Here is a 26255-nt window from a genome sequence, read left to right on the forward strand (position 1 = left end):
TTTATGCCAAAAAATAATTTCCCCAACTGAACATTCTAAATTACAAGTCCAGTTCTTGTCTGTTTTGAGGCCCATAATTAGACCTCAGATGGTAGGGCAATTGCAGAAGAGCGTTTACTAATTTACATGGTAATCAAACATAGTCTGATGGGCTGTGATTAACATCAGCTCTGTCAACATGTTAATTAGCCAGAAGCACATCATGAGGCACTGGTGCCTATCTTCCCACCCCTGAGGATTTTTCCAACCTAGAACACGTTCTTCAATAGCTGCTTTTCATAGCACTGTTAAAGATCTAATATGGGAAGTTAGTTAAAAACTGTTTAGCTCTGTGTAGAATACATGAGGTAGTATAGCATCTTCTTGAGAGAACAGAGTTTGGCCAATACCTGGATCAGGTATGTCAGGTATGGTATTAAATAACAGATTTGTGTCAAAATCACATGGATCACAGAATATGTTCTTTAAGAATTGTGGACAGTTTTGTCTCATTGATTAGTTCCACATGTCCACAGCCCCAGGAATCTCTCCACGGGAGCCTGCACGGAATCGGGATAAGCACAGTTTAACTATGCCTTTGTAGCTGAGCAACCTGCTGGGCAGGACTTCATCTCTACTAACAATGTCTCTCTCGATGTTTTGTTTAAAGGGTTAGTAGTCTGCAGCTAATTTATTTTACGAGCAAAAATCAACTTTTTCCATGCAGATATGTTTCAAAATTCCTTCAATACTATCAAATATTGTTTCCAAGAGCTAGCCTTGCTGCAGAGTAACTCCCAGTGAAACTGGGAAATGTTTAGAATTTCCCCACTTGATTCCTTGCTGTACACCTTTCACTGCTGCAAAGAACACACAGGGATGCATGGAAATGTTCAGTGTATATTTTTATTTTTAAAAGGAAAATCTTGTTCTGAAATGTTTAATTTTAGTGGGAAGAAATTATTTTAGTGCTGAATCCAGAAACTCTGCTGCTCTGGCATTACATGTTATCAGTATCATAGAAGAACAGAGTATAAGTGCAAATAATTGATACACTTTGTGTGCATTCTGTCCTCGCTTTCCTGACAGTTGATTTAAGAGCTTCTGGTGCTAACGAGGAAAAAACTTTATCCTTCAGTCTGGAATTGACAGCTTAGCAGAAAAAGGAACAATTTATGAGCTTACACTTTTCTGTTGTCTTTGGGTTTAAGACTGTGATTTTCTGGTTGGTTTCTGAGGAGAGGTATGAGCAGTCTTTGGTATCAGTACCATGACACGCACATCCAATGCTACCTTGGCCTTCCACCCAGGGAAATGGTATCTCAGCCTCCCACATAGGAAGTCTTCTCTCATTACAGAAATAAATGAAAGATTCCTTGAGATCAAAACCACTGACAAATTACAGCAATCTCTTGCCAAAACAGAGAGAATTTATTAGTGGAAAAGATCCAGGAAGCTTCATTGGTCTATTTGCCTGCCAATGCCTTGTTATTTCTTACTTCATTTCAAAGGCTTCATTATGTTCAATCCATCTTTTCAGGCTTTAGTGACAGTCTTCCCTCTTATTTAGAGGCTTATTTTCTTGGTATTAAATCTTTTCTTCTATTTGTAGTACAAATCATTCTGTTCTATTCAGCGCACGTCGCTAATCAAAAGAAGTATTCTATATATAATTATGAAGATATTTGTATTTGATTTCTGAATATACTGTAAGTTTTAGATGAACTGTAAGAATTTGAAATAAGAACAAAAAGTTTTATTTGCTAGTGTGCTGAATCCTTTTGTGAAGAGATAACCTTTTAAGTTAATGAAGCCCTTATGTTACCATCGTAAAATAAGAATTTCATGTCTTTAAATACAGTGTGTTGAAAATTGCTTTGACGTATAGTGCTTTAATATACTAGGCAAAAAAAGTTCAATTTTGATCTTCATGGAGCCAATCATTTAAAACAAAATCAGCAGTTATCTGCAGTTGTTATACTGCTTTAAAGTAGATGTAACCAATATTTCTTAACCTATGTATAAATATATAGTTGCGTACAAAAATTTTAGCCTAAACACAAATGACGTGACCTGCCACTGAAGTTACTGCAGACCACACTAACTGAAAATGACTGTTGGGATGAGTAACATTACCAGAACAAAAAAAAAGGTTCTTAACTGCTGGAAAATGTAAAGAAAGCATACTTATAAATGGCACTGAAATGTTGATTTGTGGGGTGGTTTGATATTTGAAATTTGGATAATTTATTTGCATTTTAGCTTTGGGCAGTAGATCTGCAAACTGTTTTCTCTAAATCCCTCCCCCTTACCCTTGGGACTATGACATCAGCAGAGGACTTTTGGTCTGTATTATTAGTATGCTTCATATATTCCTAACTCCTTTCTGATATCTATTCTGGATAATTAATTAAAAAACGAGGATTTATCTCTTCTAACCTCAGCAAATCAAAATGGTAGATGGTATCTCAGTTAATTCTGAAGGAAATTAAAATTCCAAAGAAATTCTGAGATCTTTTCATCCATGCCTGCTGGATGTTCGTGTCTTTCTCCATTATAATAGAAGCTTGCATGGTAAAATTTAACCCCTGATTGTAAATTTTAAAATATAAGACCAACTCAACCTACTTTCCTCTGAAAAGATCTAATGGTATTTCCTTTTTTCAGTGGTTCTGGAACATTGCTTTGAGGTTGTTTTTTTTTTTGGATTGACTTTTGAAAATACTGAAATCAAGTAAATGCATTCAAGAAACAAAGCAAACAGAACTTGGTGATATGAGGAATGTTTTCTTGTGATGTTTAGTTTGCAAGTCGTAAGATCAAACAACTGTTTTCCACAGTACAATGGTAATTTACCATTAGAAGGCTTACAATGCCCCTTAAAAGAACAAAAGATCTGAAATTATCTTGTATCATACAAAGAATACATCATGTTCAATATATCCCAGTAATTAGTTATCCTCCTGGGAGTATGAACACTATAATTATCTAGCATTTACAGAGTGTTTTTCCGTACGAAGTACTCTCATTGCACTGAAAGGAAAATAAAGGCAGAATTTTGGTCATGCTTCCAGTATTTCTAAGCAAAGATTTTGAGTGTTCATCATCAGAGCACTGGACATTTTTCACAGATGATCTTCTCTGTCTGTGTGAAGATGTTCCCCTGGAATCAGTCCCAGGGAGACATATTGGGGGAGCAGGTGGGATCTACTGAAATGAAGTTACGGATATTTGAACACTATTGTAGTCATTAACAATGCATCAATTAAGGTTAGCACACATGGAAAGTAAATATTTGTGTGACTGTCGATCCTGCTGGAGAAAGTGGAAAATTGGACAAAGATGCCTGTGTTTCAGTTCTGTTTCAGTTAGCTGTCTGGCTCTGCTATGGTAATTTCTGTGGTATCATCGTTCTATTGAGCTAGGAGATTGGGAAATGCTAGATCAGATTGAGAAAAGTTTTTAAAAATCAGTTTGTCAAGAAAAGCAACCAACTTTAGTCTATACTGTCCCATGTGAGAAATGTGGTGTTAATTCTATTTTTTTTTTCCTATAGGAGATCATTAGAGGGCTTTATAGTCTTTTCAGATAAGTACAAAAGATATTCTATGGCTTGATGTGTCTCTATGAATTTGGAAGTTATGATCTCCGTAGGGCATACTTATGTTGGTTTTACATCATTAATATTTCCCTTCATTTATTTTTTTGTGGCATACCTGCACCATCTTTTAAAGTTTGAATTGCCTGGAGTAATAAATTAAATCTTGAATCTTTGCACCTGATGCCATGAGAGGTTATAAATGAGTTATGGGTTAGGAAGACAGAATCCTAAATGTTTCAATTTCTGATAGAAAAGCTGACCCTTGGGCTCATTAACCAAAGAATGGAAAATCTGAACTTGTTAACAAGAAAGTAATTAATTATTTACACACACGAGGGTGTTGGCTATTAGCATGGTTGGAATTATTAGTCCTTGTTCTGCTTGATTTACTTTTGCCCTCAAGACTGTAATAGTTAAAATCTTGATTTGATCTTGCCCATTTAAAACCAGGAAATATGTATCATATGAACTACAAGTGAAAGCAGGACTGTAGGTATCCATTGCATTTGGTTTTTCTAACAGAATAAACCATCCTATTTCAGAGCTACAATAATGTATAATCACTAGTAGTAACTCTGCTATCACCCATATGGTATTATATATTACTGTAGCACATTCATGACCGGATCAAAGTAAATAAATTATTGAGTGCTCTGGGTGATATTTATTTATTTATGTATGCGTGTCATTCTTAAAGCAAGTGGAGGAGAAAAACCTTGCATCATAATATGACTCCTGTGGGGAAATCTTAATGCCATTCAGTCAGGTGGGGCTTCTGTTTGTTTTTGTTTTCCATTCACTGCCATCCATCTATCTATCATAATGTCTTGAGCACTTTTCAACTATGAATATGCCTTGCTGTAGCAATATATAGGCTTTGTAAGTAAAGTTTGGCACCCCAAAGGGGGACAATAGAGACCTCTAGGAATTTTCATGTATTTAATCTGTTTTAAGTTCTGAAAAGTATGTTTCTGTATAAAATGTATGTATATTTCTCTAGTAAAATATTTTAAGACCTTTTTGTCATGGGAAATTGCTTTTCCATAGCAGGTGACCTTTACAAGTCCTCTCTGGCTGCATAACTGCTACAAATATGAACATTAAGGGATTTCAAATGGATGTAGCATGATTCAGGCATTTTTGAAAGACTGCTCCAAAGCTTTTCTACCCAGTATTGGATCAGTTTGAAGGTTTCAAGATCTGTGCTCTCCTCACAGGTATGTTCAGTAAACTCCCAGAGGCTACAGCCAAAGCAGCACATGTGCATCTAAGGGCAACATTTTGGCTTTGAATGTTAACTGGAATATGAAAGAAAAAATTGAACTGGGTTTTCTGTAGCTCCTTTCATACTTGTTATGTCTCAAAGAATCTTGCAACAAAGAAATTAGTTACTCTTAGCACAGGAAACGTGTAAGAAGTTCAAGCGGGCTCAGCAGAAGATCACAAAGCGTTTGGAAAAGCAGAGCTCGATTTATGAAGAAAATCAATAGTGAACAGTATACTGATGGTTTCTTTCCTTGCTCCTCCCTATCTCTGCCAGAGGGAAACAAAATGCCACTGAATTTTTAATATTAGGGTTTTTTTTAACCCTCTATCTTTAAAACTGCTGCTTGTTTCCACTCTCTTGGCATTTTCTTCTGAGTATCTGACACAACCTCAACAATAGCACTGTCAAGTGTTTTAGTGTAGTCATGTTAACATCACGTACACAGCTATACAGTAAGATAAGTGATGTCATTTGGAGAAAAGACCTCCCTAAGCAGCAAAGCAAGATAGGTGGAGTTTTCCAATAGTTCTTTAAGGATAACCAGCACTGCAGGAGTAGGGATGTCTCAACCAGCTCTGTGTTTGCTTGATCAGGAGTTGAAGATGTGCAGTGCAGCACAGTGCCTGAGATGCCAAGTCATACGGGTGTCTAATTTCAGAAGATATAGACACATCCAGTTGGACAAGAGCACTGACTAGTAAATGCTTCCAAGGTATTAGAGTGCTCCTGCGTGGCTTCTTGCCATGACCTGAATAAATCTTCACTGTGTTACCTCCAGTTGCTTAGACAGCAAGGTATGTGCATCAGATGTGCATCAGGCTCCTTGATGCAGACCTGCCACGTGTCCCCAGTCACACAGCGTACTCTGAGCTAGCAGGAAGCTCATTGCAAGACTTGGTATAGCTAGGATGGTGCAAGAGTTGGTAAGCTGCTCAAGCCCTAGTGACGTTAAGTTCCAAAGGGAAACAAGTCAATTAGTGCCTGGATACAATGGATATTTAGGATGATGTTCCCAGCACTACCAACTAAACAATATATAGAATTTACAGCCTCTCTTTAGCTGGTTGTGATGCAATGTGAAAGTCGCGTGGGCCTATAATTTCCTCTCTAAATCCCTCTGTGAGTAAGCACTCTTGCAGTGACTGCCTATTTAGTTTCCCTCCTTGGGACAGTCTGCATTCATATTACCTACATTAGGGTTGGATTTAGCTGATGATGTTCCCCTAATTATTTGTTAAAACATATCATACTGAATTTCTGGAATGACATTCTCAATATTTACACCACGAAAATGGACAGCAACATATGCACCACCCTACTTCATTTGAAGTGGTAGGATATGGTCTTGGGCAATGCCAGGAACCTGACACTGTTATTGGGGCAGAATAATTTGGGTATGCTCATAGATTTTCTTTAGATTAATCTGTTTTACAATAAACAGGATTATGGGAGGTGCCAGTAAGTAATGATCATAATAACAGGATATCATATACCTACACACATCTGTGCACACATAGGGATGTACATTTATATCTGATCTTTTTAACCACTGTACAGTATTTGCTCAGTTAAGCCATCCCTTTTGCTTTCTATATATTTCTGTGAAGATGTATTTCCTGCTCTCAGCACTGCTGGTGTGGTCCAACTCAGGGCTTGTAATCAGGTAATGACCAGGCCCAGCTCTCCATTGCTGATTCATGCAAGGCTTTCTATTAATCTGGATCTTTGGACTTTGGTGGTGCAGTGGAAGCTGGAAAAAAAAAAAAAAAGAAAAAAAAAGAAAAAAAAAAGAATAAGAATAAGTATGATAAAAACTGTAGTATTTCAACCATTTAAGGAAATATATGCTTTCCTTTACAGATCATTGCAGCGTTGTCAAATTGTCACAAAATGTGAGCCTGTAGTAGGTTGAAATGCAGCATAAAGACAAGGCGTTGTCTGGATCCCACAGGTCCTACTTAGATCAGGGTTGCTCATTTTGTTGCTTGTGGCCTGAGGGCTGATGCATGAAAAAGATCAGCATCTCATCATCAACAAAGAATGGCAAGGTCATGGTGCTTCTGCCATGGAGAAGCGCTGGGAGAAAGGAAGAAACAAGAAAGGGGAGGCAGGGTGAGGACTAGGGGAAAGGCTGAGGCTGCAACTGCAGAGAGGAGGGGTGTGCAGGATCCCCTGTCCTGCTGCCGCAGCATCTGGCTGTCTCCTGCTGCACTCAGAGCTGGCTGGAGGGGGCTGCCAAGGTTTGTGGTGTGAGGATGTGGTCTGTGCCAAAAAGGGAAACCCCAGAACTGTATACAAATATACAGCTACACAGAAGCATTTGCCAGAGTTTGGCTGCAGGGAAGTCAGGAGGGTAGGTAATGAATATTCTAAATAAAATGCTTGTAATGTCAACTACACAGTGTTCTTGGTTTTTAAAGGTAGTGCTTAGGTGAACAGTATGGTTTGTGTCTTATTGACAGCAGCTCTTCTGAACATCACACGGGGCTGGGAAACAAGAAAGTGTGTGAGTGGTTTTCAGGGACAAAGATTTCTGTAGTTCTCCAATAAAAAAAGTTGCAAAGCCTCAGCCAAAGCTAATGAATGACAAAGAGATAGTTTCCAGCAATAGGTATTTAACCAGAAAGTCAGTGTGGTTTAAGAAACTTCCTTCGGATCTGCTCTACAAAAGAAAGGAGCTCATAACACCCTTATTAGCTACAGAAGGACCAGATTTCCCTTCCGGGAGCTCCCTGCCTGGGCTAGCATAAAATGGGAAGGGTCTTTTCTTACCTGCAAAAGAAAGCTAGCTTCTGAAAAGCACTGACCTCCTGCCAGGCTCCAACTCTTCCACAGTCATAGTGTTTCAGCTTAAAAATCATAATGTGTTAAAGACAATTCTGCATTCCTTTTCTCTAGCCTCTGGCTTTCAGATCGTGGGGTTATACTCAGGTCAGACTGTCAGCTCTCTCTCTGCAACAGTGTAAAGGCTAACTCTCTTTTAAAAGAAGAAAATAAATCTGTGATTCTCACATAATGACTTGGTATCAAGAGCTGACACTTCACAGAAAACATCAAATAGCCAGAGCCTTGTGACAGAACTGTAAGAAATGGCAGCTCCTCATTATCCCATTGACTTCTGTAGAGTAACATCTAAGTTATGATGTTAAAATGGATCCAAAGGACGCTTTCAGTCTTTGAATGTTTCCTGAGACAGATGACCAACGATACAGTTCATGTGACAAGAGCTCGAACAGTTTCCATGATGTTTATGCCACTGATTTGTCAGCTGTGCTCTGGACTCTTACATTGTTAAAGCTGCTTACTGAAGTGTCACATCGCTTAAACTGGATGGTAATGACATGCAAAGTGGTAACGAGATGTAGGATGCTGCAGAGAAGCTAATGATCCACGGGGACAGATAGGGACAGAAGTGGTTATGAGTGACTGCTCTACATTAAACCCCTAGAAAGTTTCAGGGGAACAGAGGTGGAGGGACTACAGAGGACAGCTTGGGAATCTTTCCTTAAAAAGGGTGCAGGATCCTCGTCCCATTCAGACCCAGCTGTGAGCTCATCTGCACACGATTCTCCAACAGCTGCAGATGCATTACAGCAGCCTTCTGTGTCTGTGCTAATGGGATAAAAGCATTTCCATGTGCTCTTTTCATTCTGAGAGCGTACACCCCTTCCCACAGCCTCCAGTGTATCCTCATTCCCTTGAAATGGATTCAAATGTTAAAGCCTGCTCTGTTTAATTATTGCAAAAAGTCTGGGAGGAAACAAAATTGTAGGACAACTTGAAGCTGTTTCAAAATAAGTACTTATAAGAAACAAATGTGCAATCATTTACGGGAAATCCAGAAGCAGACAGAATGCAGAAACAAGTACCAAAGAGAATGAGCATAAAACTTAAACAGTCTTCTCATTCATGTGTGTGATTCTGAGTTCCTGTCCTGCCTAATATTGCTCCATAGTGAGTGCCTTTGATGGTCAGGACCCACACAGAACAATGTCACAGAGTGAATATGCTGAGATGCTGGAGGTATCACATGAGTTGCCAGGCTTTCATGAACGTGTCTGCGGTACCATTTGGACAACTTTGTTTCCTTGAAACTACTGTATCCTTGTAATTTGAAAGGAAGCCATTGGGAAGAGCTTGTGTTCAGCCCTTTTTTCCACTCAAATGCAAAATGGAATTTTGTTTGGAGAGCTTTTTTTTTTTTTTTTTTTTTTTTTTTTAGCTTTTCACAGTGAAAAATGGGGCCCATGTAGGAAAGTTTTCCCACTGTTATATATATCCCTGTTGTCTTTCAGCTGTGCTTCTTCCAATCAGAGATTTTTGATCTTGAGACAGTGGATCATTCAGTGGACATCTACTCCGATTATTGTACATTTCTCTATATACACTCAACAACGTAGACATTTTTCCTCCTTCCCTCTCATTTTTCTAATATAAAAGTGATTGCTTTCATCAAGTTTGCTGTTAATTGTATTTTATATACAAATAAATATACAATAAATATATACAATACAAATTAATTGTAATTAATTCAAGATAAGGGCAGTGTAAAGAAAACAAGACAAGGGTGGCTGTTCTTGTGGTTGGGTTTGAGTGAAGAAATGTATTTTTTTCTGTTGTTGGGTTAAGTTCAAATCGAAGAAGTTCAAAGGGAGTCTTGGTTTACAATTGAACATCATTCTCTCTTTTCCCATCAGAGTATTTGCGATGACATCTGGCAGCCACAGCAGCCGTAAAGCTCCACTATCCATTTTTTCTGTTTATTTATTTTTTTAAGAACATACTTATATGTTTACTGAGAAGCAACCACCCAATCATAATAGAAACTGTAGCTTACTTTCAGTTTTGCACATAAGCCACAAGCTTCTTAACCTTGTCTTTTTTACTCATGAACTGAGCAAACTATTTCAGTTTTCTTCTAATAGTTAATCATATTAGGATTTCTTTGTGCATAAAATTTTCCTGTAAAAGTTTAAAGCCTCCTGTTTCTGATGGAAGGGCCTCCTGCTGCCTTTCTGGTTTTAAAGCCTTTTTATCTTTTTTAACCTTTAGCTTCATACCACACAAGAAAAACAAAACAAAACCAAAACAACAACAAAAAACATATTATTAAGAGATCTGAGAGGTGCTATAAAATGTTTCTTGGAAAGGGATGTAAAAAACATATATCATGTTCTGTGGAGGATGCTGCACTGAGTATTGTGATTAAAAGAGCTGTACTGAGTCACCGTTGCTTTATCAGATGGAAATGAGACTGTTGGCCAGTGCCTGTTGGTGATGTGTTGATGCTTCAGGCTGGTCTTCAGCAACTGCTGATAAACTCAAGACTCTAATCAATTATCTTTCAGAAACATTAACATTTCAAAAATGAATGCGCTCTCCTCTGCTGCATGTATGAATGTTTTAATGTTGTTTGCCAGTCTGTATGAAATATAACAGATGGACACTGCTTTAAATGAAATAATTATGTCACCTAATGCTGGAGGGTGTAACCAAATCAGTGCAGTAGCATTTCTTTCATTTACAACTTTTTTCAAGCAAAAACTTTCTCTGTTCGTAAAACGTAAAAAGGAAAGTTCAGTCCAAAAGTCCATCTCAACAGTGGTGACAGTGGGTCACCTCCACTTCTCCACTGGTGCAGATTGTTACAATCATGGCATGCAGGCCCTTGTTCATTGCTGGTGAAAATGCATAGCTTATGGTGGTGACTATGTTGAAAAAGAGGTGGGTTTTTTTTGTGACTGAGAATGTTCTCTATTAAGCAGTGTTATTGTGCTCTTTGTATCTGTTGTAGATCCCATAGAAATAAATAGAAGGCATTTCATATGGAGCAACCCTTATAGATGCTGCCCAAGATAATTTCCCTTCACTCAGTGTGGTTTGGCAAGCCAAAAGGTTAGACATCCATGCCATGTAAGATGGAAATTGTCTTCCAAAAAGGTTGGGTCTGATGCTGTGGGACCATTGTTTGTACAGGCAGAGACAAAACCTCGAGAAGTGCCCAAGGCATGCTGGCAAGGTTAGCCTGTTCTCTGGAATACATGTCAGTCTCACTGAGAACCCGAGTGTGCTATCAAAATGGATGCAGTAGGAGTATTCAAGAGCATCTTGGCAAGATTCAGTCATTCTGCTTTTTTTTTTTACTCCCATGTGTGCATGTGAATGGCAGAGTGAGAACAGAGACTCCTCGGGTTCAGAATATACTCGATTCCTAAACATTTCAAGAAACTATTTGGCCTTTGACACTGATGGCATACCATAGATTGCCAATAATGGCATGCCTGAACTTTTGTTAGAAAAATAAGCATATCCCTCAGTAATTCCCACACTCTTGGGTTAAACCACCACAGTATCGTACTAATGGCAGGGCTGATGAAATACAGAGTAATAGTAAATACTCAGCTAAGTTCTCCATTCAGGGCTGTTTTTACGAGACTGAAGTAAAGTAGAACGATAAGACATGGCTCTGGGCAGCCTGGTCTGGTGGTTGGCAACCCTGCCCACTGCAGGGGGGGTTGAAACTAAATTATCTTTGAGGTCCTTTTCAACACAAGCCATTCCATGATTCTATAATTCAGTGATTACATCATTCTATGATTCTATGTCAGGTATTCATTTGTCAGCAGCACTGCACTTGGACACAGCTAGGAGTGACAGGTTATTCTTGCCCCACTCTCTTCACAAGAGTCAAGAGCTTGCACAAAGCTGTTGATTTTCTGCTGAATTACTATGGTAAGCGCAGTTTTGTTAACTACCCTTAAAATAAAGGAAGCATGAGTAAGAGGAAGAAATCACTGAGTAAAGATAGAGGAATTCCTGAAAGGAAATATTGTGAATAGATGAGCTGAAAGAGGAAGCACAGCCTACAGGTGAATCTACATTGTTTTGTTCATATACCATAGGATGAATAAAATCAATACTCAGAAGGAGTTCAGGCTTGGATACCAATTGTATCTCTGCGTGTTCTCAGTACTGAGATTCAACCTGCTCACATCCACATATAATATGAGGCTTATTATTCACAAGCGTGGAAATAATGGGATTTATACCAAAATTCCCCAGTATTTATTCTTTGTGCATCTGGGAAGAAACAAGTCATAGAAAACTGGGAGTGCAAACAGGAATAAGAGTTTGTTTCAGTTTGAGGATGTGATTTTTGCACCACTCTTGGAGGAGGTAATAATCAGTGGAATGGCATTGTTTCCAGAGAGCCTCACTGTAGAGCTGGTATTGAACCACTTTCTGTTCTGTCTGGACATGGCATTCAAAACCACATCATTTGTCTGACTCAGAAGTTCTGTGCTTGGGTTTTCTGGGTACTTTACACAATGTGTAAAATCTGGAAAGACAGAAGGAAGATGAAAATGAGCAAGACGGATTGATATCTGCATAGTTTTAAGTGGAATGGTTCGAGTTATCCCAGGGTTTACTTGCTGGTGTTTTTCTCCCCTTTATGCTGACTATTAGAGTATCTTGTTGCTATAGGCTAATGTGGAATGCACTCTGCTTAAATGGTCAGAGTTCAGCGGTTTCATCATATTTTTGCAAGCAGAGAGCTGGTCCTTAACATTTTTTTCTTACATCCCAAGGGAAGAGGGCATGTGCTGGGAAAAAAATGTATCACAAATTTCAAGTATGCAAACTTGTGGGTTTTTAAGACTTTACTGAGAGATCCAGCACACACTTCACAGCGGTAACAGAGCTGGGGCATGAAGTGTAATAAAATGTGCTTCCTGGTATACGCCGATAGTACACTCACCTTATAATCATTCCAACCAGGAGCCCTGTTTCTTTCTGAAGCAGCTGGCATAGCAGCCTGCGCGCTGCCGGCAGTGCTACCAGCCTTAAGGGAGGGCGGCTGAGCGGGGGGCGAGCGATTGACTTTTTGTACGGTTGCCATTGAAGGTCCCGATGGCGGAGCGGGGAGGCGGCCGCCAGGGGCTGCTCTGCGCCCGGTAAGGAGCGGGCGGGCATCGCCGAGCTCCCCGTGTTGTCGTCCCACACCCTGCTCAGCTGTCGGGACCTTCAGCGGTAACCATACAAAAAATCAGTCGCAGGCTGAATCCTTGCTAATCCCCTCCTCCCCCAGTCCCTCTTATTTTTATATCACAAAGGTTTTGGTGGCTTGTTTCCCTGAGGAATGTCCTCCTCATCTCACAGCTTTTTCAGTTTTTATGTGATCCTGAGTTTCACACACTTGGTTTTCCTGCTTCTCTGTCTCATTCATTTATCACCCCATCCACTTTTTCATGCTAGCTCCTATAATTATCTCCTATTTTAAGTGCCATAAGTACCTAAATACTGGAACCAGTGACAGACTAATTATACCAGATGATATCTGTCTTGGTCAACAGAGGGCTGGCTGTAGGTTTGGGAACAGGTTTCATTACAGTTGCTAAGCCTTCTGGTGGCTGACATCACCATCACCCTCTGACTTTGCAAGTCAGGTTGGTGCGTGCTGAGGAAAGAGAAGGCAACAAGACATTCCTACTCTTCGGAAAGGAACCAAAACACAGAGTGAGTACGGATGGGTTACTTTGAGGATAACAAAAGTGGCAGTTGTAGAACAAACACAGCTAATTTTACTTCTGCTCAGCACTGCACAAAAATGCTTCTTGCTGAATGCTTATTATTGTGTTTGCAGATCGACTTCATATGTGCCACATGTGCTTATTGTTGTTGCGTTGTGATTTCAAGCTTTTATGAAGTGATAAGCCACATACTAATAGCTTTAACAGAAGGTGCCCTAGCTGTTAACATGGTTACACCTTGCAAGAACAATATGTTATGTCCATTTTTGATTCTAGAAATATGCAGCATTCTATGCTTTAAAATACACAAGGTAAATGCTTAGTTAGTACTTAAATCTGCTCAATATATTATCTTACATAAATTCCTACCCTGTTGCTCAGTACTGCAATAAAAATTTGCTGCCTCAGAATGCAGAATATTAACTCATTTCCCAGGAATCTCTCTGGGTGAGGTTATGAAAGTAGATCTGGAAGTTACAAGCGCGTTTGCTTTTGCTTGGTCTTACTCAAAACTTAACTATCATCCAACTCTAGCATAGTAACAGGTGTTCCAGTATATTAAAGTTATTATCCTAGATTAGAGGAATCTCTCTTTTTTTCTCCTTTATTGCTTTTATTTCATCGGTGGAATATAGATGTAATCCTATAAACCTTCAGCTCATTAAAAATTGTGCTGGTAGAACTGTAAATGAGTTTCATAGTAGCTGGATTCCACCTGATGGCTACAACTGAAGTCACTGAAAATATTTGAAATGAAGTATAAGGGATATAGTGGTCACAATAGCCTAAATAAAACCAAACCAGAATGTTTTCAACATAATACTAATTAGGAAACATTGCATGTGCTCTCATTCCTGGATATTTTAATACATGAAATGAAATTCAATTAAATTAGTATGTTGAAACTTCATTTGCATTATGAGGACAAGAATAAAAATACCAAATGTCTTGTCTTTATGGCAACTCTTTTCAACTTGCCCTTTTGAGCAGGCAGTGCACGAAAGCATTTGCCCATGAGTAATACCTTATTAAGCTGTCAAGATTTGATGTGACACACTTTTCTCCAAATTTGCATGCCTGATAATAGTCTTCCTAAATATCACCTTCAGGTCCTTTGGCAAAAAAAAGTATCCCATCTGAAAGAAACATTGGATCAGATGTTGGTGGTGGGACAATCTCAGGACAACGTCTGCATGCGAAACAGAAAGTTCAGGCTATTAAAAGCTATATGGTCTACTGCCACGCTAATGTTGAGTTCTTTGTGCACTGAGGGCTTGTTGCCTTGTAAACATGTTTCCATGACTCATTAAATCCTCTGAAATAAAAGCTCTCACAATTCCAGTACAGTAGAGCTGTCATTTTTAGATTTAATTATAAACAGGGTATGTAATGAGCTACCTAACTTGTCCCCTTTTCTGAAGGAGGAGAATGGCTAGTGACCTCTCCTTTCTCCAAACAGCACTAAAATCCACTTTATTTGAAAGATGAAGGAGTGGAAAGTCCTTGACAAAATAAAAGGAGTGCATAGATGAATACCAGCTGGGTAACTAATATTTTACATAACAAGTAGGAATATATGTTTTGTGAACCTATTTAGTGTTCAGCTTAAGAGACTATAGTAACCATAGCAACTCCTCTATCACCTGTTTGAGACACTGCAATATCTTAATGAACTGCGCACCAAATGCTCTGCTAATATTTGTTGAATGTTAATGATATTATCTCTTGGAGAGAGCTACACCGAAAGACAAATGTGTGGAAAATATTTGAGACAGGAAAGAGCAGAGTGGTGTGTATCCATTGCCCACAGTGTGCCCATAGTCACAGATAACTGCTCTGAAGGCTTCAGTGGTGGTCAAACAAGCCATATTAAAGGGAAAGTTTTCCTACAGTGATTGAAAATGAGAACGCACAGGGAGGCACCTAAAGTACCTTTCTAATCAGATTCCTACCTTAAGCAGTTATTAATTTATGAGTGCTGCCAAGCCATCTACTTTATTTGCAGGTTTCTGAATCACATAAAGCCGTAACAATAAGGATCTATGTGTAGTGCCAGTTTCAGTCATTTTAGGCTCTGCATTTCAGGTGCTCTTTCTTCCTTTTCAATTTCCAAGCCATAAGTGATCAGGGCTTTACTCTTCTGCAGTTTAAAATATGGGTATGACAGATTAATTTTTCTGTGCCCCACAGCCCCAAGCATAAGTATTCAGGGATGGCCTGCAGGATTACTTGTTAAAGTATCAGCACCTTTTCCCAAAGGACTGTCGTAGCAGGCTTTATTTTTCTAGTCTATGAACTATTTAGGACAGCAGGTGGTTTTCAGTTAACTGAAGATCCTAGTGAATTTTGAATTCCCTTCATAAAAGATATGTAGAAATTATATCATGGAAGACTTTGATTTCAAACCTCCATTATTTAATTATCTCTGACTTCAGTGTGAATTGCATAATACTGTGTATATAAACTTCTATTCCTGAGTTCACACGTGCAAAGTCAATGATTACCAAGTCATTTTGTCATTAGGCAACATGGTAGAAAAATTCAACATTCCTTTGTATGTGCCAAGGGTTCTTCATGTCCAGTTTCATACTGCTGTGCTATAGAGTACCAGATTCTTCCCTCTTAGTCCCAGAAGGCTTCCAGAGACTGAAAGCAATGGAAGCATGAGTGACTTGATGATCCAGGATCTCCAGGACTTCACTTGCAATTGCCATTTACATAAAGGACCTTCTTGGTGCCCAGTATTTGAAAAAGGCCTTTACAAAATGGGAGATGGAATCTTCATAGAATCAGAGTTGTGTTGGAAGAGACCTTTAGAAGTTATCTAGTCCAACTCCCCTGCAATGAACAAGGACATCTGCAGCTCAGAGCCGCATCCACACTGACCTTGAATGTCTTCGTGGATGGGGCTCCCACCACCTCTCTGGGAAACCTGTGCCAGTACTTCACTACTTTTACTGTAAAAAACCTTTATCTTATAATCAACATAATATCCCCTCCTTAAGTCTGAAGCCATTTCCCCTTGTCGTATTACAGCAGACCCTACTAAAGAGTCTGTCCCCTTCTTTCTTATAGCCCCCTCTTAGATACTTGAGATATACTTCATAGTTTATTACTGCAGAATACAAGGCAATGAAGATGCTGGAAAGACAGTACGTGCATATATGACAAGGTGTGGCACTGGGGATTAATATGTACATGAAACAGCTTAGAAGGCATGCATTAACCTCGCACTCAGTGCAAAATAATGATGTTGGAGAATGTGTTGCAGGCAAGGCTTAGAAGGCTTGGTTGTCCCTGTAAAAAGCCCACATGTACTCATGAAATATGACAAAATTAGCAATATCTGTGACTTTTAGCAGCAAAGTGACTAATGCAGACTAATAATAAGCTGTGGAAGTAAGAAATGCAGAACTAGAGCCTGGTGATATGCATTTAATCTCTGTGCTGGCCTTCATATTTCAAAGTCTTTTCAGAATCAGATATTCCAAGTTACTCATCTTCATGAAAAAGATTAAGAACACAAAAAATAGAATCTTCTTGAACCAGTCTGTGTTGTTGTTGCTGTTGCAGTTTTTTAATATAATTTGATACTTATTTTAGTATTCTTAATAAGGGTACCTTATGGAACAATAATCAAAGGACTGAACTATGAAACTGGTTTGCCTGGAACCTGGAGAAGTGCATTACCTTTGCTTTCATTATCTTTTGCTACCAGTGCCATGTAACAAAAAGAGAGGCTCAAGAAGGGACACATCTGGAATTGTGAGCTAAATAAAGTAAAAATTCTTTTGGAAACTGGTAAACCTATACTATATATGTCTGTAATTAAAAAGAGTGAGGTATGCTGGATCATAAAAGTACCATCTGAAAACAGTTTAGAGGTTAGAAAAAGGCTACTTGGCACAGGCAGAAGGGCAAGCCATGACCAGCCCTGTCCTCTCAGAGCAGCACTCCCGATGGGCCTGCTTCACAGTGCCACACTTCAAACCTCTCTTGTGCTGGTGTACAGAAAGAATTTGAGGCAGTGCTCCTGGTGAGAAAAAGCATTAATTTCCATTGGGATGACTCTTTCCTGCTTTGCTGCTTTGATGCTTTGTGGTGTCTGTCCACATCCTTGAATTGCTTAACTTAATATTTTCTGGTAAGAACATTCTTTTGTTTTTCTCCTAAGTCCTTCTCCTGCTTTTCTTATTTGAAATTAGAATAAAGTGACTTTTCTGTGCGTAAAACTTCTCATGTAAACGTATTACATTATCAGTACCAAGAGCACATTGAAGCAGTGGGAAAGGATACTAATTCAGTGTTTCATAAGTAAACTGACCTTGAGGGTAACCTGTGAACTCCAGAGGCTACAAGTCAAACCCTGAGTCATGTATATTCGCACATTCCCAGTTGTATAAAGAGGTTCTCCCAAGCCAAAGGACTTCAGGATTGGGTTTAGTTTTTTGTTGTCGTTCCCCTGCTCACCCCCTGCAGACTTAATCCTCACCAGAAGCATTGCTATGCATTGGCATCCTGGCTAGAGAAAGGGAAAACAATCTTCAAGCTTCTTGCTTTTAAACAGAAGGAGAATTTTCATTTTATTTTACCCAAAATTTTGAATGTGTTTGTGTTAAACACACATACACACAACATTTTCTAGAAATGACTGCATATTTAGGAAAGCAAAGGTAGCTTCAATAAGAAGTTGAAGAATTAGAATGGGGGGAAAACAAACGCCTGGCCCTTGGACATGAGCAGCTTACTGGATGCAGTTTGTATTGCTGCTCTTTAAGGCTCAATTCTGAGTCCTGTGACAAAGAATACTTTACTACACAAGGTTTCTTTTTGACTGCTGTGCTCTATAGCCAACTTTTCCATCTCCTGTCCCTGCTTCACAGAAGCACATTTTCCACACGGAGGCAGCTGGCATGGATAGTTGGAACTGTGGGAAGAAAAGATAAGAGAATTCCCTGAGGGAATACTCCTTGGGGAGGCTTTCTTGTAAAATCAGGTTTTATGAGAAAATAAAGATTATTGCTGAAATTTTGTTGCTTTTTCTGCCTAGAAAAAAAAGAAAAAGAAACAAAACAGATTTTAGTCTGACTGGATTTTTTAGGTAAATTCAGCTGTGTTGATCAGAGCTGAAATGTCTGATTTCAAGTCGGTGAAATGCTGGTTGATCTTCCCAACAGTGGTACTTTGTTTCATGGGATTTGTAGAGAGATGCTTTTGATATGTGCCTGAATCTTTACTTGCATAACATGACTCATTCCGTAATTGATTTTTGAAGTCAGTCACTAAATAAGTGGTTGATAGCAAATGCAGAGTAATGAAATGGCTTTTTTTTCTTTCTTTTTCCCCAATGCTAATGAGGGCTTGCAGAAACACAAAGCGTGTGTTATTATTTTCTCATTCTTGATTTCATGGATGCTTCTTAAATCTCTACTATTAAGAAAAAAACACCAATGTCATATAACTATTACTTTTAAAAGTAATGAGGTATCATTGCCAATCATCAACTAGCAAATACATAAAAGTAACCTCAGTGAGCTAATTATGATTTGTATTAAATTCTGCATGTACCTGTACTAGAAAACAGATGGTTTAGAACCTCTGAGAACTTCTACCATCCTTCCTTGTCAGTCTTCTTAACTCATTGTACTTCCATACAATTTTGGAACAGACTTTCAGAGACTTCTTCCCACTGATTTATTACAGACGACTGTGCACCAACTTGTTCAGCCTAGCAGATCAAGCATCTGTCTCGTAGCACAGATGCAGTGAAATGAAATCCAGAAGTTAATAGTCTTTTGATTAAAATAGCTGAATCAAAAAGTCTAGTCAGTTTTGCCATTAAGGCGGTACAGATGGATCATTTCATACCACGTTTCTGTCTGTCTCAGCCACAGATTGTTTAGACTGTGTAAGTGATGGAGGAAGGAGTTATTCTGAAGACACCTTTCTTCTCTCTTGCCTGTGGCTGGTGCAGCCCCAAGTGAGACCAGAGCAGTCTGAAGGATGCTGTAAATAACTGAGCAAGGGGAATGGTCTTCTAAGGACCTCTCCATGGAGAGGGCTGCAGTGAGCTCTCATCTCTGCCTTTTCAGTGATACCCTGCCAAGAGGCTGAGTCATCTTGCTTGAAAGGTAATGGATTTCTCAAAGGTCAGCCTTAAGGACTTTGTACACTGCAGCTTTCAGTCTCCAATTGAAGGTTGCCTGACATTGCTGGTCTTGTTTTCTGAACTTCTGTCGGTTGTGCGTTTAAATACCCACGTCAGACACTCTGCCAGGGTAATTAGTTCATCTTTCTTCCATTCACCACAGCAATGTTGATAAAAGCAGTTAAGTACTGCTTTGCAAGGTTCAACAACTCTGCGCTTTCTTATATGCATTAGCTATGTGTTTTACAATTAGTGTGACACTTTTACATCTTGAGAACAGCTTTTTTTTTTTTTTAAATATATTGATAGTATTTCAGTCTTATTTTAATTTTTATGCCATCTTTTCAGAAATCTTTCCAACTTACAGCTTTCTAATTCAAGTGTTATTGTGCCAGCTCTACTGGAGGTTATTTTTACATTCCAGAGTTGCCTGGAGTTATATATTCTAGTGTTATCTGGGGTTATTAAATAGCATTTTGTATTCTGAACATCCAAGTCTTCCTGCAGGTGCCAATTTGAATCTGCTAGGGGAGGAACTATTAAAAACATTAGAAATGAATTGCAACATTAGTTTGAATATGAATATTACCTTTTCCTCCCAAAGTGCAACTGTTCAGCTGCTTGTTTATTTTAAAAAACACACACATCTTTGTTTTTCCAGTTGTCTATTGCAAAGTAAAGGCAATCTATTTGTGACAGACTTCATATCTGAAGACATTTAAAATGTTGATTTTCAAGCTAGGTTCAGTTTTTTCTAACCTGTGTGCTGGGTTCTATTTTTCTCTGCTCTAAGTCTTTTACTCCTACTGTGCATAATAGACCCTTAGGTCTGGTCCATCTCTATCTGGCCCAGCTCAGTGAGGACACTGAGTGGTTCTTCTGCCTGTAGTTTACATTGAATTCTCTGCACTAAGAAAGATTTCCATGGCAGCTGGAATTCACCTAATGAGAAGAAGTCCTTTCTTTCACTTCCTAGTTTGCAACCAGTGCTACTGGCAAGGATCTGGCTGGCCTGGACTACATAAAATTGCTTTATATACCAATCAAGTAATTCCATGTTAGGTTGCTCTGCATCTGGTTCATCCAAGTGAAACTGTTCTTGAATTTGGCAATTTATTGGAAAGAATGTAGCTAGTTATAGAAGGCTTAGTTAACAAATTAGAACAAGTAGAAGTCTCAGATTTTGAAGTAGTTCTGCATTTCTCATATCATGGTCATTGCCTTGGCACAATTTTTAACCTTCAGGCTTGTCTACTGTATTGAGCTAATCCTCGTTCTGCACTTTGTCCTTGTAACCATTTGTCTTTTAACATACATCCATGAGAATCCTTTAAGGCTGTCAGGCTCCCAGCCATGACTTTGCTCTCAGTGATGCAGGTGTTTGCTCTTGGCACTGCCTGAACTTACACCTGGCACTACCTTCTCTGGCTGCCTTTCTTCCACAAGTTCTCACTGGACAGACTGTAAAAGTTTCTTCCTTCGGGGCCAGAATCATTTTCCCTCCCCTGAAGATGGTTTGACTTTCTCACACACATACATACACTTGGGCGACAGATGCGAAAACAAATATCTGGAGGATGGTTTAAAAACCAGCACAGGTCTTTTCTTGCATCCAAACTGGCATCCAAATTCTTGTTCCTCCCATCTAGCATTGTGTCTCTGGAGATGGAGTACCTTCGAAATCAGCTCAGATGTTGATCCTTCTGCATTCTTTGCTTCCTATTCCTTGCTAATTTTGAAATGCTGCACCTTTACCTAAATCACTGTCACCAACAGAGTTTCTCTCTAAGGCACTAATTACTTCAGAAAAGCATCATTACCCTCCTTTTGAATGCAACTTGGAGGGGATTCTCCTGGATTTAACCATTGTAAAAGGTTTTCACATACCATATACTCAATTCAAGTGACACCAGTCCACTCTGCTACGTTTAGTCATCAGAGGGGAAGCATTCCTGTTAAGTGCTCTTAATGCACCCCACTCTGTGCATTGCAGCTGCTTGGAGCCATTGTGCAAGACCATCACTGGAGGATCAATGAGTTGTCTCTGCTTTGGTTTTATCCTGTGCAGGGTGTTGTGAATAGCCATCAGAATACTTGGTTTGTGTTGCCAGTGAAGCATAACGGGATCCTCCCACTTCAGAACATGTACCTGATGAGCACAGCTGGCCCTGGATGAAGTGCTTTACATCAGCTTTTCCTTCCATCCCTCCCTGCTTCTCAGCTGGACAGTGCCAGTATTATGCAAACTCCCCTCTTGGTAGCACTTAAGAGAAAAATCATTGTTGTTTTTCAGTGGGAAAGCAAACAAGCAGATTTTTCAGACCTTCCTTTCCCTGTGACATACCCAGCACCGGAGCTTATCTATCACTTTTAGCTTTTATAAGTGAAAGGCAAATATATTTTAAGAAGCCTTTAATTAAAATCCTGGCAGCACATCACTCTAACAACTTATTATTTCACTTTTCTTTTCCTGCAGCTCAATTCAATAAGATTTCTTGTCCTGATAGGAATTTTTCTGGAGTGCGACTGCATTTTGCCGTGGTAGATAAAACCCTTACCGAAGCAAATCCATGATGTTGGGGCTTTTCTTCAGACATCAGATATGCCTGATTGTCCCCTCGAGATCAAAAGACAGCTTTCCCTTTAGAGGAACAGAGAGACTCATGGCTTTCTGAACTGACATAAAGCTAGGGGAAAAGAAATGGGAAAAGAGTGGGTGGTATGAATTTGTGAATTTTCTATTTCTCCACTTTTCCGTTCATTTCTTTTTGACTCAAGAAAGGTGTAACTCAAATTACAATGGCATTACAGATCTGGGATACAAATATATACATGTACGTAGCCTTTTTGTTTGTTTATTTTAACGGAAGCCACTGAGGGGCAGCAGATGAAAGCTGATCTCATTAAAATCAGAAATACATATATACTTGCTTTGAAGTTGCAATTGGGCTCTGGTATTATGTTGCACAAGGAGCAAAGTTTCAGAGATCAGGAAATGACCCTAAAGAAGGGAAAGCAGGCAGAAGCGATTGAGCATTTGCCACCAAGACAAAATGTCACAGCAGACCAGCACTTGCTCTTCATACAACTGGCATACTGCATTTCCCTAACTTTCTGCTCTCATAATGACAGTTTCTTCTTTAACCTGGCACGAGGAAATAGGTGCATTTGTAACACCCATGGCTGCTGATAGCATGAAACATTGCCACTTTGTGGGGCTGCTGCTGTGAGTTCTGCATAGCTGTGAGACTTGGGGAGTTTCTCTGGACATCTCAACGTTCTTGCTCAAGTCCTGGGAGCCCTTTAAGCAGACCCGGAGCAGTTAAATGAGAATAATCTCTCGCAGCGCAAATTGACTTCCCTCTTTGTAGCTCTAGACACTGTTTCCAGCTGCTTTCAGTCTTTCAAATCCTTGAAAGCTTTCCTAATCCTCATGTCGGCAGCCTTTATGTGCTTTCTTCCCTCCCTCCCCTCTCTCCTGATTGGCGAGGCGATGGCACGGCCTGATTCAGCCAACTGCTACATCCCTGCGCTGCGGTTTGAAATAGGAGCCAGGCGGACAGTTGCCTCCCCGCTCCTGACTTTTAATAGGCTGGGAAACTTGACATTGTCTTAGGAAGGGTCCCCCCTAGCAAAGGATAAAAGGAGGGGGGGGGGAGAAAAAAGTAAAAACATCCAAGACGAGGGGGGGAAAAAAAAACTTGCGTACAGTGGGAAACTTGATGGATCCCTGCCCTGCGGCCGGCGGCGCGGCGTAGCCCCTTCCCGGCTGGATGGATGATGGGAAGCTCACCATGAGGCAGGTGAGGAGCGCGGCTCCGGGCGGGGGGAGCACCGCGCTCTGCGCTGGGCAGCACCGAGGCTTCTTTTCTTTTTTTCTCTTCCTTAACCTCTTGTAAAGTAAGTTTCGGGGGAAAGGGAAGCCTAAGAGATTTATTTATTCCGGTTTTCAATTTTTCCTTGCCGTGCGGGTCGCTGTGCGCCTGTTTAGGGGACGGACGGCGTTTGCGAGATCCGTAAATCAATTCCCGCTTGCATGTATTGTGTGGGCTTGTCTCTGTGACATGGAAAAGGAAAGGGCTCGCTGTGTTATGGGGCTAAACACGCCAATAATTCAGCCCGGGGATAATTTATTAAACTGCTCTGCGTGAGCTCCTTGCCTGCCACTGCTTTAATCTTCTGATTGCTTTAAAACGTGGTAGTTTCAAGCTGTCTTACAGGCTCACAAAAGTACTTTAAAATGGGTTTTCTAGTGAAAATTTTCCCCAAGATTATTCAAATGAGTTTCTTTCCTATTCACCTGAAGGGACAAAAGGAGCTTTTATTCTCATTCCCCCAGTTAAAAGGAACAGTGGTGAGATGGTTTTGATTCTCACTGCTCCTAGTTCTGCAACAACAACATGCAGTTAGAGCCTGTGGGAGCCAGGCAAGCTGGTGGGGCCGGGTCTGAAGGCTGAATCAGAGATCTGTCCTAGTTCACAAAGCCCTGCCAGTCTGCTTCCGAATCTTGCACTTAGTATGTTATTTTCTAGGTATCCAATGGGTAAATGCGAGGAAACGAGAGAAGGTACTCTTCTGTATGGGTGTTATTCATTCAGCTCCCACTGGGACTTTTAGACTACATGCCCTGGGAGCGCGTGTGCAGATCTTGCACCTGTAGTGCAAATGGAGCGTTTGTTTTGTGTTTGCTTTCTGAAAGTGTGGTGGGAAATCTCAGCTTCCTCACCCTGCTCTCCTCTGAGTGGAGGGAGGTGGCGAAGGGAGAAGGAGAGAATGCAGGTGAGGGAGGGGGAATGGTATTTCCTTCTCCCACCAGGCAATAAAATACTCCTATTGTTTTTAAGAGGGAGGGAAATTCTTGTCCTTGCGAAGCCAAATGAAGGGCATTTTGTACACCGCGGACCTCGGGATGGTCAGTCGGATGCACGCAGTCATCAAAAGCCATTATCGCCGCAAGAGGCTACTTTGGCACAGGGGGTTGCCAATGGGGAACAGAGAAAGAAGCGGTTGCAGGCTGACAATAAAGCAAGAAAAAAAAGTAAAACGCTCTGGGAAATACGTGCTCCGCTCACCTGAAACATCCGGTTTTATGTCTTACTGAGCCTCGTAGCTGGTGGGTTAAAACAGAACGGAGAAGGAGAATGATATTGCGAAGCCTGGGTACCCTCCCTCCCGCTCCAAGGGAAGAGGTGAAGGAGGCGTTCCGCCCGAGGAGCAGTGCAGGCACAGGCACGGCGCTGGCTCCTGCATGGCCCGGCACGCCCCGGTTGCCCGCCGCCCTCCCCAGCTGTTGCTCCTGGGGAGGCAGGGCCAGCTGAAGGGCTGCCAGAGCTTGTTGAAACACCTGCCCCCGAGTGCGGTTTCGCACCCTGAGCCAAGGGAACGATTTAAAAGTATTTCCCCGGGTCTGGTTGTTTTCTTGTGCGCAGCTATTTTCGGTTTGGCAGGGGAAGGCTGGGCGTGATGGAGGGGCTGGTGGCCGGGGGGTGGCTGCTGCTTCGGGTGGGAGCTGAGGGCTAGGGCGAGCCATGGGCTAACTGTATGGGGATGTTAAGGACGTAATTAGGGCTGCCACTTGGGTGAATGAGTACCACGTGCACCTGGAGCCCGTGGTCCTGTCTGTAGTTTCCCATTCTTATGGGAAAGAGGAATGTGCAGATGGCTTTCCTGTTGGCCTGTTTACTGCCCTCCTGTGTGGAGTGCCTACACAGTGTCCTCTTTCCCTCCCTGTCCTGTTGCCTTCCTGCCCTCCCCAGTTGCTCCCATTCCCATCTTTACACCAAATGGTGGAAGGGGTTGACTTGACTCCTTGCTCTTATACAAGGTTCAGAGACCAGCTACTCCCAACTAGAGATGATCTTGGTGGCAGCTACAACTTGGGGTTGAAGAGTTAACTGTCAGGCAATTGTGCTGGTGACTGAACTGGCCCAAAAGAAGCTGGCAGGTACAACAGTGATACAATGAACAACAGGTACAACAGTGATACAATGAACAACAGTGTATCTGGTATAAGTGCACTCATCTCCTCAAAGGGAGTACAGGAGTTACTGTAGAAACGTAATATGCAACTTGTTGAACAGATAAGGTTCAACCAACTTAACCACTGCACCAAGCGCTGGTTTCTAACAGGTAATGGGTTGGCACAGGATGCTGTGTTGAGGTTTGTAAATGAGACAGGCATATAAAAAAGCAGTCATTTCTTAGCTGATTGTTGAAAACCTCAGCAAGAGCTGTCTCCTTGCTGCCCACTAGAAATAAATGACCTCACATAGAGGCTTCAGTAACCAAAATGGAAACATTTCCATCCTGTTGCTGTGTTTCTGAATATCTTGTCACTGTGCTCCTGTAAAAGTGTAAGTATTCACAGGAAAACAAACTCATTTTGGTGTGCTAGGATGCCGCAAGTATAAAGATGGGAACTACAACTGCAGTCTTTAAAGGAATTTAGCATGGTTGCAAGGTAACAAAACAAAAAACCCACAGTTAACCTGACTTGTAAGAATATTTTGCAGGAAACACATCTGCTTTGCAGATAACTGTTCAGTTTGTTACTTAAAAAGGCGTGCCTAAGCAAGGCAGTGTGCAAGTGATGGAGACTTCTGAGAAGGTGCTTAGATTTCATGTGCAGAAAGGTGGCTTTTTGTGACTGGAGGCTGTTGCTGATTGAATTCCCTCAGTTTGCTGCAGAACTGGAGAGGGCACTGTGAGCTCTGTTTTAAGACCCCTAAG

At 40.6% G+C, this 26255-nt stretch overlaps 1 protein-coding gene and 1 long non-coding RNA gene across 11 annotated transcripts in view; one reads left to right on the forward strand and one right to left on the reverse strand.

Moving 5' to 3' along the window:
- MID1 (midline 1) overlaps positions 1-26255 on the forward strand; it is a 225851-nt gene that overhangs the window by 72918 nt on the left and 126678 nt on the right. The window contains exon 1 of one of the 9 annotated variants that reach the window (XM_085531953.1): positions 13240-13364. The exons of 4 other annotated variants lie outside the window; for them this stretch is intronic. The gene's annotated coding sequence lies outside the window, so the exon portion shown is untranslated. Of the gene's footprint in view, positions 1-13239; positions 13365-22893; positions 23427-26255 lie in introns of those variants that run through there. 4 more of the 9 variants (XM_032441298.2, XM_015886989.3, XM_085531996.1 and 1 more) reach the window with 4 other exon arrangements.
- Positions 3514-24811, reverse strand: LOC146762655 (uncharacterized). 2 transcript variants are annotated; one of them, XR_014940672.1, is made up of 2 exons: positions 24599-24811; positions 3514-6597 (listed from the first exon to the last, which is right to left on the reverse strand). It is a non-coding gene; the product is annotated as an uncharacterized LOC146762655 (long non-coding RNA). The 2 variants fall into 2 exon arrangements; XR_014940675.1 differs by lacking the exon at positions 3514-6597 and adding an exon at positions 11866-12186 and having other exon boundaries at positions 24599-24774.

This window comes from Coturnix japonica, chromosome 1, assembly GCF_054131305.1.
Source record: "Coturnix japonica strain WE chromosome 1, WE-NBRP24, whole genome shotgun sequence".
Taxonomy (NCBI): Eukaryota; Metazoa; Chordata; class Aves; order Galliformes; family Phasianidae; genus Coturnix; species Coturnix japonica.